The 13,471-nt window shown below is 39.2% G+C and overlaps 1 protein-coding gene across 2 annotated transcripts in view; it reads left to right on the top strand.

Annotated features, from left to right (window-relative positions):
- The first annotated feature begins 2,007 nt into the window (after positions 1-2,007).
- COL8A1 (collagen type VIII alpha 1 chain) overlaps positions 2,008-13,471 on the top strand; it is an 86,094-nt gene continuing 74,630 nt past the window's right edge. For both annotated transcript variants that reach the window (XM_017830828.1, XM_017830827.1), the window contains exon 1: positions 2,008-2,108. The gene's annotated coding sequence lies outside the window, so the exon portion shown is untranslated. The remainder of the gene's footprint in view (positions 2,109-13,471) is intronic.

Below are 13,471 nucleotides of genomic sequence, written 5' to 3'. Positions count from 1 at the left end.
CTAGTCCTTTACATTTAAAGTTTTGATCTCAAGAAAATTAAAAAGAGAGCTTGATCATTAGAAGGTACCTTTAGATGGCATTGGGTTCATAGAAGTATCCTCTGATTTTAGAAGGGATCTACAGAAAGCTCAGAAATTTTGAGACTAAGAAAAGTTTAACTATCAGATAAGGACAGTAAATAGGTACTATTTACTCTTTTTTTTCTGAAAGTCTCAACTTAGATTTTTCTAAGTATGAAATCATCTGATTGGTTAGATGTCAGTTGAGTAGAATTCCACTTTACTTATATTATTTAGTCATTGAATCACTACAAGGTGCCTTAACTGAATGAATTACATAAACCTATTGCAGTATCCTTGCTTTCCCTATTCCCATGCTGTAATTACTTCATGTAGCCTTTCTAAAAGCACACTAATCTCTTCAGAGCAGAAACTCATTTCTTAATGAAAACTGTAGAAATACATTGAGTGCTGCAGAAATAGCAAAATAACAGGACTTCTTTTCCCAATTATTTGCAATATGTTGCTTAATATTAATATATTTTTAATAATATAATATATTAATAATAGTTGCATTATGTAGAAAATGCCCTATCCAACAGCAACCCAATACCTGTCAGAAAAATTAGCAATTTCACCAGTTCTTTTCAGCTTGACAGTCCCAAATCTCACAGGGGTTGTCATCAAGGTTATGAAGCTGCTTTTGCCACATAACACTGACATCCAGGTTGATGGCTGCATGATTTGTAAGCCTTTTTCTAAAAAGACAAAATAAAATAAAATCGTATGCAACTAAATATGTCTGATCCACTCAATTAGTAGAGGGTTTTTTTTAAAAAAGCATCTTATACCTCTTTATCTAGTGGCCAGTTTAGTCCTTTGGTGCAAGCAGCAGTATGCATCATATCTCATCTCCACAAACCCTGCTACAAACTTGCTTATCTCAGCTCTGGAACTAAGGTTCTCATTCATTTTTCTGTCTGGTCCTCCCTGGATTTTAAGTCAGGATGCACCTCTAGTCTCTCCTTTGATTGCACACCACTGTCCTTCCATTCCTGTTCTATCTTTCCAGCTTTCTCCCCCCATTAAATGTTCCAATACAACATGGGTTTTACTCATGTATTATGGTGAATAATACAGGCCCAGATGCCTCATGCAGGAACATGTGTAAATAAGTGCAAATAGAGAATTAGTGTGTTTGAGACAGGTACAACTGTCTGTTTTGCCTGCAGGAGCCAGTGTCTGGACACTGTGCCATCCATTCTTCTGTGCTCTGAAAGCAATGAACGAGTTAAAATAAACAATGAATGATTTTACACAGAAACCACCAGGAATGCATATTCCTACTGGTTTGTCTTTTTGGCTACATTTGCCTTTTGAGAATACCAGTTGGGAAAATTGTTTAGAACTCAGACACAGTGAACAATAAAAGTGCTCTAAACCAAGCTGCTAGAAAAGTCAGTGTGTAGATGGAACACGTTACAGCTGCGTCAAGAAAAAGCTGTGTAGCTCAGCAAAACAGAAACTTAGGAGGGTTCCGGAGCTGAGATCTAGTAGACATTTGGAATATAAAGGAAGTTTAATCCCTGAGTAAACAGACAACTTCAAGGATCAAGGGGCAGATTCTTCATAGCTATCCCTTTTTAGAAAGGGAAACACCGACCTTTCTGAAAAAGACTTTGCATTCTTATCTCACGGTTGTAAAAATCCTTCCAAAATCCGAAGTGAGACCTAGTAGCATTGTAACTGCAACTGGAATAATTCAGAGATTCAGATTTAGAGAAACAAATACGGTAGAAAATCTTCAGCTAACTGAAGACTGACAGAAAAAAAAACCAGTAAAAAAATCCAACTCTGTTTCTCATGTGAATGCCATCCAGCTTGCTTTTTCTCCCTCTCTCTGTCCCCAAAGAGCAAAAACCTACTGTATAATGCCTTCTGAAGGCTGTCTGCCTGCTATCCTCACTGCCCACCTACCGTAGGGAGCAGCTCCTCCCACCTGCACATAAAAGCCAAGTGCATGCTACCAGCAGCAGATCAGAGCACTTTCTCAGTCCTCCAGTGTTTTGAACCAGTGATCTTCTCTTCTTGGATCTTGTATACTCAAGGTAAGACTACTGCTACTTCAGGTTTCTGTTCTAACCAGCTATTGTGAGGAAATCTTAATGTGAACTCTAGCACTGCCTTGCTGGGTGGTGCTGGCTCCCCACCCCCCCTTTTTTTTCAGATGTAGTGTCATCTGACATTTAAGTTAGTAACAGTCTGTTGTTTTAGCAATGAAATAAAAGCAGATCTTGCTGGGAAACACTGTGGCTGAGAAATGGTCTTCTTTCCTTTTCTGATTGATTTTGAAGAGGTTAGTATACCCAGACCAATTATAACAATTTATTATCCCTCTTAATAGTTCCCCTCTCACTCCAGTCAAAGTTATCAAAAAAAGTTCACTGCAAAGCTTCCTTAAATTCTGTTTGAGGAAAAAAAAAAAGCTTAGTGCTAATTTAAGGAAGGGATTGGTTTTTGTTGCTAATATCATTTACTAGCCAGATTGAGACAACCTTGAGACTGAAGTGCATCTTCACGTGTTTCACTGCCTTTAAAAAAAGTGTGATGGAACTTAAGCCCGCACAGAAGCACAGGAATAAGGCTGATGTAATTCATCATCTGGTACCAAATATGCTTAAAGTACATATTTTACCAACAAAGTTCTGTTTCTTGGAACAACAGACCTTGTGTCTCTATGAAATTTTTCGATCAGCTTGTTTATATTTTACCTACAGTTTGCCTACATGGGCATTTCTAATGCTAGAGGACAGAGACAGTTACTGAACAGTTAAAACTTTAAAAAGTAAGTAGTTTCAAAATTATATTTGCACTCCCATCCATGCATCTATCCATCCACACTGAGATGAATCTATTAGTGACCAGTACCAATTTGTCATGTTGTGTAAGTCAGTGCACTTTTAACACACAGTCACCTGTTTAAAGAAATTCCATCATAGAAATCCTAATCCTAGAATGCCTCTCTCCAGTGCTCAGAGAGGAGGGAAAGCATGAACTGCCAAAAGCAAGCAGCTAATGCTGTCTGTAAATATGCAATACATTCTGCAGTAAAGAATGATTTAATACCCAATTCTCTTTATAAATTGACTCTTTTTTGATCTTTCCACAAATAAAAAGCCTTCTCTAAGAAAGAATTATATCCACATATAGCTGTACTCATATTAGCTGCAATATTTTAAGCTGTAGCACTGTATAACAACAGCAGAACTCTGCTCAGTGCCCTTTTCTTCATACTGTATCTAAGATTTTTTCTGCATTTTATATCTTATCTATTCTAACTAATGGGGAAAAGAAAATACTGCCTTCAGCTACTTGCCTGGAAGATTACATAAGTATCTTTAAACAAACCCAAACAAATGACAAAAATCCAAAACCCAAACAAATTTAACTATTCAAAAAACAAAGTGCAGTACTTTCTGCAGCAGACTTAGAGCAAAACTATTTCTGCATCCAGGAGTTCATATAAATTGCCCACAGAAAACAGGAATAGAGCCCAGTTGTTTTCCTCATGACTGGCCACAAAATTTTATTCTTTAGTTAACATCTGATTTTTATAGCAAACCTCCCTTTCCCTTCCAAAAACACCCCTGTTGCAAAACACAATATGTGATTTTATGTGTAATGCATACAGAATTTAGGTCTACAATCTGGCAGTTAAGCCTCATTTGTTCACACAGAATTTTACTCTATCAGATAAATCAAAAATTTTAACAGAGCAATGTTCATGGAAAAAAAAATGCATTTGCCACAGGAAATGTGTTTATAGCAAAATACTTTTTATTAAAGCTTGCTGTGAAATGTAATGTTTTGGCATTTGAAAAATGGATTGCAGGACATATTAAGAAAACTCTTTTCAAAGGAATGCATCTAATTAAGATCAGAATCTCCTCTGAGCAGTTTCTCTTTTAAGCTGAGTAGATAATTCAGCTTAGCATCACTCTGCAGCAGGGGATGAAGGGAAACTACAGCCAGAAGATCTCCAAGAGAACTGAGATATCTAGGAATGCATTTATTGACCTTTGTGCTGATCTGAATTTCCTTTTTACAAGATTAAAGTGTAGTGATATTAAAATGAAAAATAAAAGTACTGTAATTTTAAAATAATGCTACAACCACAATAATTTTTAAAACTGAATCAGTGGTAGAACAAGGAATTCAGATTTTTTTGAGTAATTATCATAGAATTTTAAATAATAAAGTCAAGGTAAAGAGACATCAGTTTTTTCAGCCAGTTAAGCTGAGCAGGGATGCTCAGCTATTTCTCCTTGTAGTTATGCTTAGGTTTTTTAGGTGTTTATTTAGGGTACTAATATCCACTTAAGCCACCAGCTTCCAGTGCTGCCTAGAGTGTTAGACTAGACACCTAGAAACACAGGATAAACATATCACTGTCTGCTATCTATGCATAGTTCTGCCACCACCACTGCTTGTGAAACATTCTTACCTTCATGAATTTATTTTCATACAACTCTCTATAGGGAGAGATTATGTTTTCCTCTGGCCATGCTGCCACTAAATATATGAACTCTTTTGCTTATGGTTACAGTGAAAATTCATGGTAGAGTGTCAGATTTAGCTCTTCTGGGTTCCAGGCCAGCACTTTAATTTCACAATTCATTTTGTATTCAGCCTTATAAAGTCCACCCCTTTGTAGCTGATCTGTCTTTGCATGACTCTTTAGGGCTGAACAGCAAGGAGAATTCCAGTGACAAATCTTGAGAGAGGTAATTTACTCCTAACACTTTCAAACTTCCTGGGAAACCCTTTACAAACCCCTTAACGGGATTTACAAATAAACCCTTCTTGGAGAGGGTAAATAAACAAATAACCAAATGCCCAGCTCTTTCTTACACTCTGTGGTGAAAGGAGACCAACCTACTCTTGGAAGGATGTGGAAGCAGAGATCTACTGCCATGGACTAGAAATGATGGGCAACAACTAAAAGAACTCAGTCTTGGTAACTCGGTAGCAGTAAGAGCTCAAAGAGAAGCTTAACATGATGCTTAAGCAAAATTATTCAAAGGATCTTGTAGGGGGCGTAGACTATAGTCTCCCTTTCTTTTCTACAATTGCAATCATGTGCCACTTCTATAAACGTATAGGATATAATTTCACACCCATTAAAACAAACAAACAAAAACCCAACCACCAGCTTTGCCCTATCCCTTCAGTTTTTAACTCTAGAGTTAATTTATGAGGGTACAGGCTCGTAATTGATCCCGTGGCCTTGCAAATACTTCATTTTCAAGGAAACAAACAAGCAAACAAAAAAACCCCAGCACATTCTGATGCTCAGTTTCTAGAGTTACTGCTGTATGGATGGAGGCCTTGTCTCTTATTCTTTCAAATTAAAAACTATTGCTAAGCAAGCATTGGTCATAGATAAGGTAGCAAACATGTGAGAGGTAACTGGAGGACTAGAAAAAGAACCATTGTCATCTCACTACCTACTGTAGAAGATAGGACAATTTTCTTATATCCCTGAGCATAACTACATGCCAGAATTTTCTGCTCACTTATTCTATGTCTTGCTATCTATCTCATGGGAGGTAAGATTAAGTTCTATCTCTTAAGCTTAAATATATCCCTATATTTTCCCTTACTTTTTTGGCCTTCCAATTATTCTAAGATGGGAGTTTTTTCCTTCCACAGGGATATAATTTACAATTTTCACTATTGTCATATTTCTAAAAGAGCAATGGTTCAATGGAGGTACTGTAGCGAGAAACAAGAGAAGACAAAAACATCAGAGGTTGCTTGTTCTGTCTCATAAAAAAACAACAAACAGCTGCATTTAACTGTACAAAAGTTCTCATTTTTGCCACTTACACTTCCTAGAGTTTTGTGTGTTTTTTCCTTTTTTGTGGCTTTCCCTCCAGAAAGTAAGATCTATTCTTTATGCTAACAGAATTCCCCTCCATCAAAAGTTGTGGAGCCATATATGTTCAAAAAGATAATCTAAGTCCTGGTTCTGAAGCCTTTTGTAGGTCTTGTGCAATAACTGTGGCTAGTCTCTGTAGTCATCAGTAAACAATTGTGCTTGTTCTCCCTGTACTCCTGAAATGTTGGAAGTGTTTCTGTAATTGTCTTGATGTGTAATGAATTTAATGTCTCATAATTGCACTGCAGGGGATTAATACCACTGTGCAGCCTAGGGACATCTTTTGGTGATTAAAACTTCTCCATTCAAGTCCATATTTTATAGCAAAAACAAGATGAATATAAGTCTGTTGCTTCTTGAACGGCAGGTGAAACTGTTGAGGGGTGACATGAAATGGACCCTCTTCAAAAGGGAGTGAAAATCAGTGCCCTCTCTTGGTTAGAAAAAAATACACAGAGCAGCCTTACGAGAGTGTTTATCAGTTCCCTCTGCTGGCTACAAAGCCCACGGCCAGATGAGCAGCTGTGTTTGCGGAGGCGAAGGTCTGAAGTTCTATTCCCAGTGCTGTGTGCCTGCGGTAAACTGATGACTATGGTGTCTGTGCACGTATGTGGACATCATTCTTTGTAGGGGCTCATCAACAACTACACTGAGTTCAATATGAGGGCACTCAAAAATAATATGGGCTTCCTGGTAGGTAAGAAACTTTCCACTTAGGATCTGAGAAGTGTGCTAGCAGCTATGCCATTCATAATACTGCACAGCCAGAGCATCCTTCTGTTGTGCACCATATGCACACCTTGCTTTTTACACCTCCTCAAGAAAAATGTGTGTGTTTGTTACACTCAGTTTAGAGACATCTGGGCAGTTATCACATATATTTTGGCAGTCCTGAATTGTAACCCTTCAGAATGTCAGCTTCTGAGAACTCATAATACATTTGCAAGTAAGAAATAAAAGGTACCAAAAAGAACACTCCAACCTTAAAAAAAAAACAACAAAAAGCAAAAAAACCCTCAACAAAACAAACAACAGAAAAAACCTCACCACAAACCAAACCAAAACAGAAAAAGAACCTAACTAGTTCTTTTCCATTCTTATAGGGAAATAACCTGGTTATACAACTACACAAACAGGTCATACAATTTACACAGCCACTTTGAAATAAAGTTGAGATAAAAAGAATATATTGCAAACTTAAGAAAGAGTTTCTATTTTAAATAAATATCCATACTACTAAAAATCACAAACTCTTGGATCAGCTATGCCAGTTCACTTCAGCTCCTAGGAACCTATCACAGCAACATATAGGATAAATAAAACCCATCCCAATAAAGGGAGAATCAGTCAAAACTAACAGTCTGACATAGTAGATATCAAAGCTATATTAAAAGCCAAAACTTTGAAACATCTGCAGCATATGTTTCCTGCTAACTAAAAAAGCAACCACTCTCTTCAGACCAACATACCGCTGCATTCTTCTCCCTGAAAGTAAGAAGTTGACAGTAGCACACTGTGGATTTGCATAGGGAACTTCAAACAAAGCATTTGACCATTTTTGCAGCTGAAAATTCCAGACAGTAAAACGAGTTTCTAACAAAACCCACTTATGATGTGAAGCAACAACACAAGTATATAATATACTGCAGTCACTGAAATGGAGATGCTTACATTGCCTCTCACTTACTCAACATAGTTTTCAAAGGGACAGAATGGAAGATGGCACAGACCCAGGGACACATAAACCAAATATAATCAAATATAATCCACTGAAAAATCTAGCAGTCAAGTCTGCTTATGCCAGCACACGACTTACCTCTGTACTGCCCTTGCATTCTTCCCACCATGTATGGAGTTCCAGCGAATGCAAAATATCAGAAAAAGGGTCTTTATGCAGCTTGCAGACCAGAAATTCTCCTTCAGCTTGCCTTAAACAACAACAGAAAAAAACCACAACAAAAATAAAAGAAAGTGTTCAGATATTTCCCAGTATTTCTTTTTAGGTGCATTAGGTGATCTTAGTTGAACTCTCAGTTGACAGACATTAATGTAAAACACAAACTGGGACCCTTGCTGGCAAATCTCAGCAAAAAGTCAAGAGATAGTTACTTTAGGTCAAAGTTGAACAATAAAAGCAGGCGTGTGAGGAAACTTTATGTTGCCAATATTGATATATCTGTCACCTCCACTATAGATAAAAAGCAAATAAGCTGAGTAGTTAAACAAGTATATCTCAGAAGCACTAGCATTCATACAAAACATATTTTAGAAAATGAAGAAAAAAAGGCAACATTCAGTACTTATTTCCTTTCAGCCAGTGGCTTGAATTGAATTTACCATAGTAGCACATCACATTGTTTGCTGCAGAAAAATGCAAAGCTTAGGCCTTTAGCAGTAAGTCTCTTGTGTTTTACTGGTTCCAAAAATGTCAGTGATTGTCAAAGTGTTTTTGAAATAAAACCAAAACCATGTTAATAAAATGAACTTTCCAAGACAATGCTGGCCAAAAGTGATTCTTAGATTTCTTTTCAGTAATAAACTGCCTCTGTGGTTGCTGAGTTGATAGGGAGAAGGATTTAAAGGACCAAAGCCAAGTTCTGGTTAACTCAGGGTAAAAAAAAAGAACTCTGAAACAGAGCACAATCCCTCCAATGAATGGACAGACTTTTGCTGAAGGTGGGCAGAGCTTAGCAAAATCCAGCTGTGCTTTCAAAAATGGCTGTAATCATTACTAGGCTCCACTTGAACATATTCCAAGACTGCAGTAGTTGTTGCGGGTACATCTTGTGATATGCTGCTGCAGATTATGGGACCAGCCTCAGGACTTCAGTGTGTAATTCACAGGTTGAATGTCAGTTCACAGGAGCTACCTTGCCTATTTATTGAGTAGTGATTCCCTAAGTGAATTAACAAGGCAACAACTGGCAGGATTCTGTCCCATCCTATCCCAGCCTTACAGATGAATAGCTCCAAAAATATGCTCCAGTGAAGGATGAAGGTGAACATGATGAACTCAGTTCCTACAGTGCACACAAGTTGCATGCAAGTCCAGGCAGAGAGACCTCCAAACTGCTTTGCTGTATGTGCACATAGGTGCAGACACAGCAGCAGTTTCTGTCTTTCACAGAAGAAAGTGGTGCAGTAGTTGGATATTCTGTGTCTGTTACAGGAATTCCTGCTCTCCTCCTGTTCAACCAGCCTAGCTTAGTTTAGGAGGTCTATGCAGTGCAGTCCAAAACGCCATTGCAAGGATGGTTTTTTAGTTTTTATGCTTAGGAACTCCTACAGACTGTTATTATCTTTTGGAGATCTGAGCATAACTTACTACATCCGGAAACATGGAAAACATTTTAGGACTGTTCCCTAGGCTTGCATTACTAGTCTCACCTAAAAATATTGTTCATACAGAAAACTGTATGTTTAACATTGAATCCTCATACTTGATTAAAGATTAATTTCCAGAAGTAATTTCTTTTTATTTATGTATGGGCATAAAATTATCAGATGGTTTTTAAATTGTAGTTTAAAGGAATTCATTTATCTCAGCTGTCTTTTGTAATATCATCTTCATTCCATTTCTATTTTAGATTGCTCTTAAGCAACTAGCTGCAAATACTTCATATCTAAAATCCAAGCTAATGTTTAGTTTGTACATGTGATTCTTATGGTATATTTCTGTTCCATAGTCAGGAGAAGATAGCTCTTAGATGCAAATTTCAAGCACAAAACCTGCTTTCACTGAGTTCAGAATTCACTTGCATTGAATATTTTATATCATTCTTTTGGAATAACCTGTATTTTCAACATCACATCTGTCACTCCTGTGCTGAACACTCTCAAGAACTCAATACAAAAGGACTGAAACACCAGCAGAAGAAACTGAATTTGTGATTTCTCAGGGGCATTTTCTCTTCTACATGTGCTTTGAACTTTCTACTGACTGCTTATCTCATGAAAACAAGTATTTAAAAAATAAGTGAGCAAAAACCTATTATGTTTTCAATGCTCCATTCATCGAGCACATTTTGAGAGCTGGAATTTTAGCTTAATGAACATTCACAACATACACACAGCCTTATCCTTCAAAATAATGACTGCATCTGTGAGACAGAAGGCTGCTCCTGCAAGTCCTACCAAAGCTGGAGCTAACTGAAGAAATAACATGGCACTTTCCATGGGCACTCAGCATCACAGACCTCAGCTCAGGGTGCAGAAACCCTTCCTTCCTGTTTTCTCCCTCTCTGCCACCAGAGATGAGGAGAAATATTTTTGCTCGTTCAACTCCTTTGAAGTCTCTTTGAGACTGCAGGAAAACATGAAATATTGTACCTAATGCCCCAAAGCTATCACGATAGGAGGGGTTTGTGTCAGCATGTTGTTCACGAAAATCAAATTCATTACCCAGTGTGCAACAAGCCAATAATTATACACTCAAGAGAGACACTGATTATTTATTTCAGAGTTGTGCAAGCCTAGGTGCTTGGTGGAATTCCACAAATCAGGCACATCAACTATTAAAACTTTTTACTATTTGCACATTTTAGCAAACAAAGGAATTAGTGTTCATTGGCTACAAGTTACATAGTTCTCTTATTAATCAGTATTCTATCTTCTATTGGTTAATGATTCTCTTGTTTCTCATGCAAATTAGTCTGCATGCACAGTTTTTACCTTATTTTGAGTTGGTGGGTTTCTTAGGTTGGTGATCTGTGAGTCAGTGGTCACAATCTGCCTCTGCCAGAACTACCTCGTACGCAGTTGGAGCTGATTTCAGCACAAGCTGACTTGGCTTTATTAGTTTCTTCCTTATCTTGGGAGTTCCACTAATGTCCTTGTGGCCCATAAATTCTGCATGCATTGTGTCCACTATCAGTGGGCATCCTACTCCCCTAGGTCTGAGATCAAACCTTAAACCTTAAGGCAATTCTACCAAGTGATCTGTTTTTCTAACACCTGGCTATCACTTAGAGCTTCCTTGTTAGCTGCTCTCTGTTTCACAGATTAAATCCCCCTTCTTGTTGATTAGGCTTGAAAGTATACAAAGATCCAACATTAAAGAACTTCCTTTCTTAAAAAAATTTTACCTATTACGCATTTTGCAACAAGCAATTCCATTTAGTGACAATTCAGTTCTAATGGTGTGGTAGTCTACTTTAAAATAAAAGAAAGCAAAACAAAACCACAGGGCACCCTGGGGGCTCCATCCTGCTCGACAGGCTAAGGACTCCTCAGTCCTGAGGAAAGCTGCCATTGCCTGGCAGGGTGGTGACAGCTCGCCCTCACCAGGCTGTGGGCAAGGGCAAGGGCAGGGCCAGCCCAAGCCAGGGGCAGCCGTGGTTCAGGGCCCCCCATCTGTCAGCCCAGGCCCCCTCGTGTTGTGGTTCCGTCACGCTCTAACATTAGCGCGATTTCTGCACACAGACACCCGGAAAGTTGATTTAAAGCCTGTGCCTCCCATTCCCAAAGGAGAGGCAAGGGTTGAAGAGAGCAGAAACTCCCCACAGCCCCGTCAGCTGAGGAGCATTTATGGAAACACAATGCATTTGAGGTTTCTTGGGTTTCAGAGATACAGCCCCAGGGGCTTCGCTTCTGCGTGCCAGCCCTCGGTGCCCCTTTGAGGAGGATCTGGGGAACATTAGCTCGAGCAGATGCGGACAGTGCTGGAAGGCCAAAAATGAGGGGGGCGGTGGGGGGGCTCCACTCTCAGCTGGAAAGAAAATGTCGCATCATGTGAGGGGAGGCTGCTGAGAAAGAGAAGGAAGGCTGCTCCAGCACGCACCACAGGAGGTTCAGGACCTTTCAGATCTCCCCATCTGGAGGCAAAATTAAGGCCACTATAAGTTTAAAAAAAAAAAAAAAAATCCCATTTTGCAGTTAAGGTTCTTTTGTCTTAAAATCCAAAAATCCCACCTGCAAAAAATACTACTGTATTTGGGTATCTAGTATAAGAAGAATAACCAGTCCTGTATAATTGAATCTCTAAACCCTCAAAACTCCCCGAAAAATACCAAACGCTTGGGTGGGATGTGAGGAAAGAAATATCCTGTGAGGAAAGGAAATGATAAAACTACTGTACTCAACAGGCAGGGAGTTCAGAAGCCAAACAGCTGAATGGAACAGCTTTATCATTTCTTTACAATGTATTGTCCCTGCCCTCCTTTGTTTAGCACAAAGGTTTTTCAGGGTGAGTCCTTTTGATCTATTTGTTACATTCCCTAGCATGGTGAAGCCCTGACTCATGATCAAAGGTTTGAGTCAAACAAAGAGCAACAGCTCCTGAATCTGAAGGCTTGTAAATTGTACATACAGCAAAGCTGGCTCCCGGACTCCTGTTCCAGTCACTTTAACACACTCTTGTTTACACAGATGATTGGTATGTCTGGAAAGACACTATATTACAAATGCTTCACCTCCCTCTCCTGGCTGCAGAAGCATCCAGGAATGCATAAAATAGATTAATGAATTTATTCTTACACACACTCTGGCCACATCACTCTCATTTTAGAGGAAATCGAGGCACAGAGAAAGTTGCTAGTGTAGCATTTCAAGAGATTGCTCCTGGCCAGATTCTCAAGTGTCTTCCCATCATGATGGGAGCTAGTTGGAGAGCCTGATTCCCATCTGGGCACCTCAGTGAGAACCAGATGTTCACGAGCGTTCAGCACCCAGTAGCTCTAGCAATGACACTTGCAGCCAAATTTTCTGAGAAGTTCCTTTGATCATCTGGCCACTGCCTCAGTGGAAGCAGAGAGCTCTTGAAAAATCTGATCCTGTTTGTGGGTGCTGAGCACTTTTCAAAATTCTTGCTTAAGTGACCTGGCCAAGGATGCAGACTAAAATCTGAGCAGAACACACTTTGCCTAATCCCTAGGCCAGTGATTTAACCACAACTGTATTCTTTCATCTTCAGAAGAGAAAGAATAGACACTAGTTGGGGCAGCAATCAAAATGCCAAACAACTGCCAGTATCCATGCCTGCCAAGCTAAATGCCCAGATACTTGTGGGCAAACCAGACAGCCACATTTTGGTACTTTCCTGAGAAAGGATTATTTCTAGTAGCAGTGCCAGAGTCTGGCAACCTGGTTTATGCTCTTTCCAGATGTACCTATTTCTTTCTGGGCTAAAACCTTTGTGAACATGCCCTCAAACAGGCACACCCTCCCCACTCTTCAGAAAAAACAGCAGCTATCCAAACATTGCACTGTCTCCATTATTCTTAGAGAGCCAGGCATGCTTGGGCAAGACAACACTATTTTGTGTAATGATTAAGAAGCAGTGGTCGTGTCAGTGAAGATTCTTGTTTTCATTGAATATTTCATTCATTTTTGAACATAAGCAACCACTTAGCTGCAGTTGTGCTAGATGCAGAGGAGGAAACACATGCTATTCTTGGCCAGGCTTTACCTCTGTGGGAAGCAGCAGCCTCCTTACAGCAGCCTCTGTACACTGCATGATTTAGTTACATTTAAGATTGTCCTGAACCTCAAGAAAGGACCTGCCTCCAGGTCCTTTGACTCCTCTGAGTACCC

Source organism: Lepidothrix coronata, unplaced genomic scaffold (assembly GCF_001604755.1).
Source record: "Lepidothrix coronata isolate B3197 unplaced genomic scaffold, Lepidothrix_coronata-1.0 Scaffold184, whole genome shotgun sequence".
Classification (NCBI taxonomy): Eukaryota; Metazoa; Chordata; class Aves; order Passeriformes; family Pipridae; genus Lepidothrix; species Lepidothrix coronata.
Note: the sequence above shows the minus strand (reverse complement) of the source record. Positions and strands in the feature narration are given on the sequence as shown.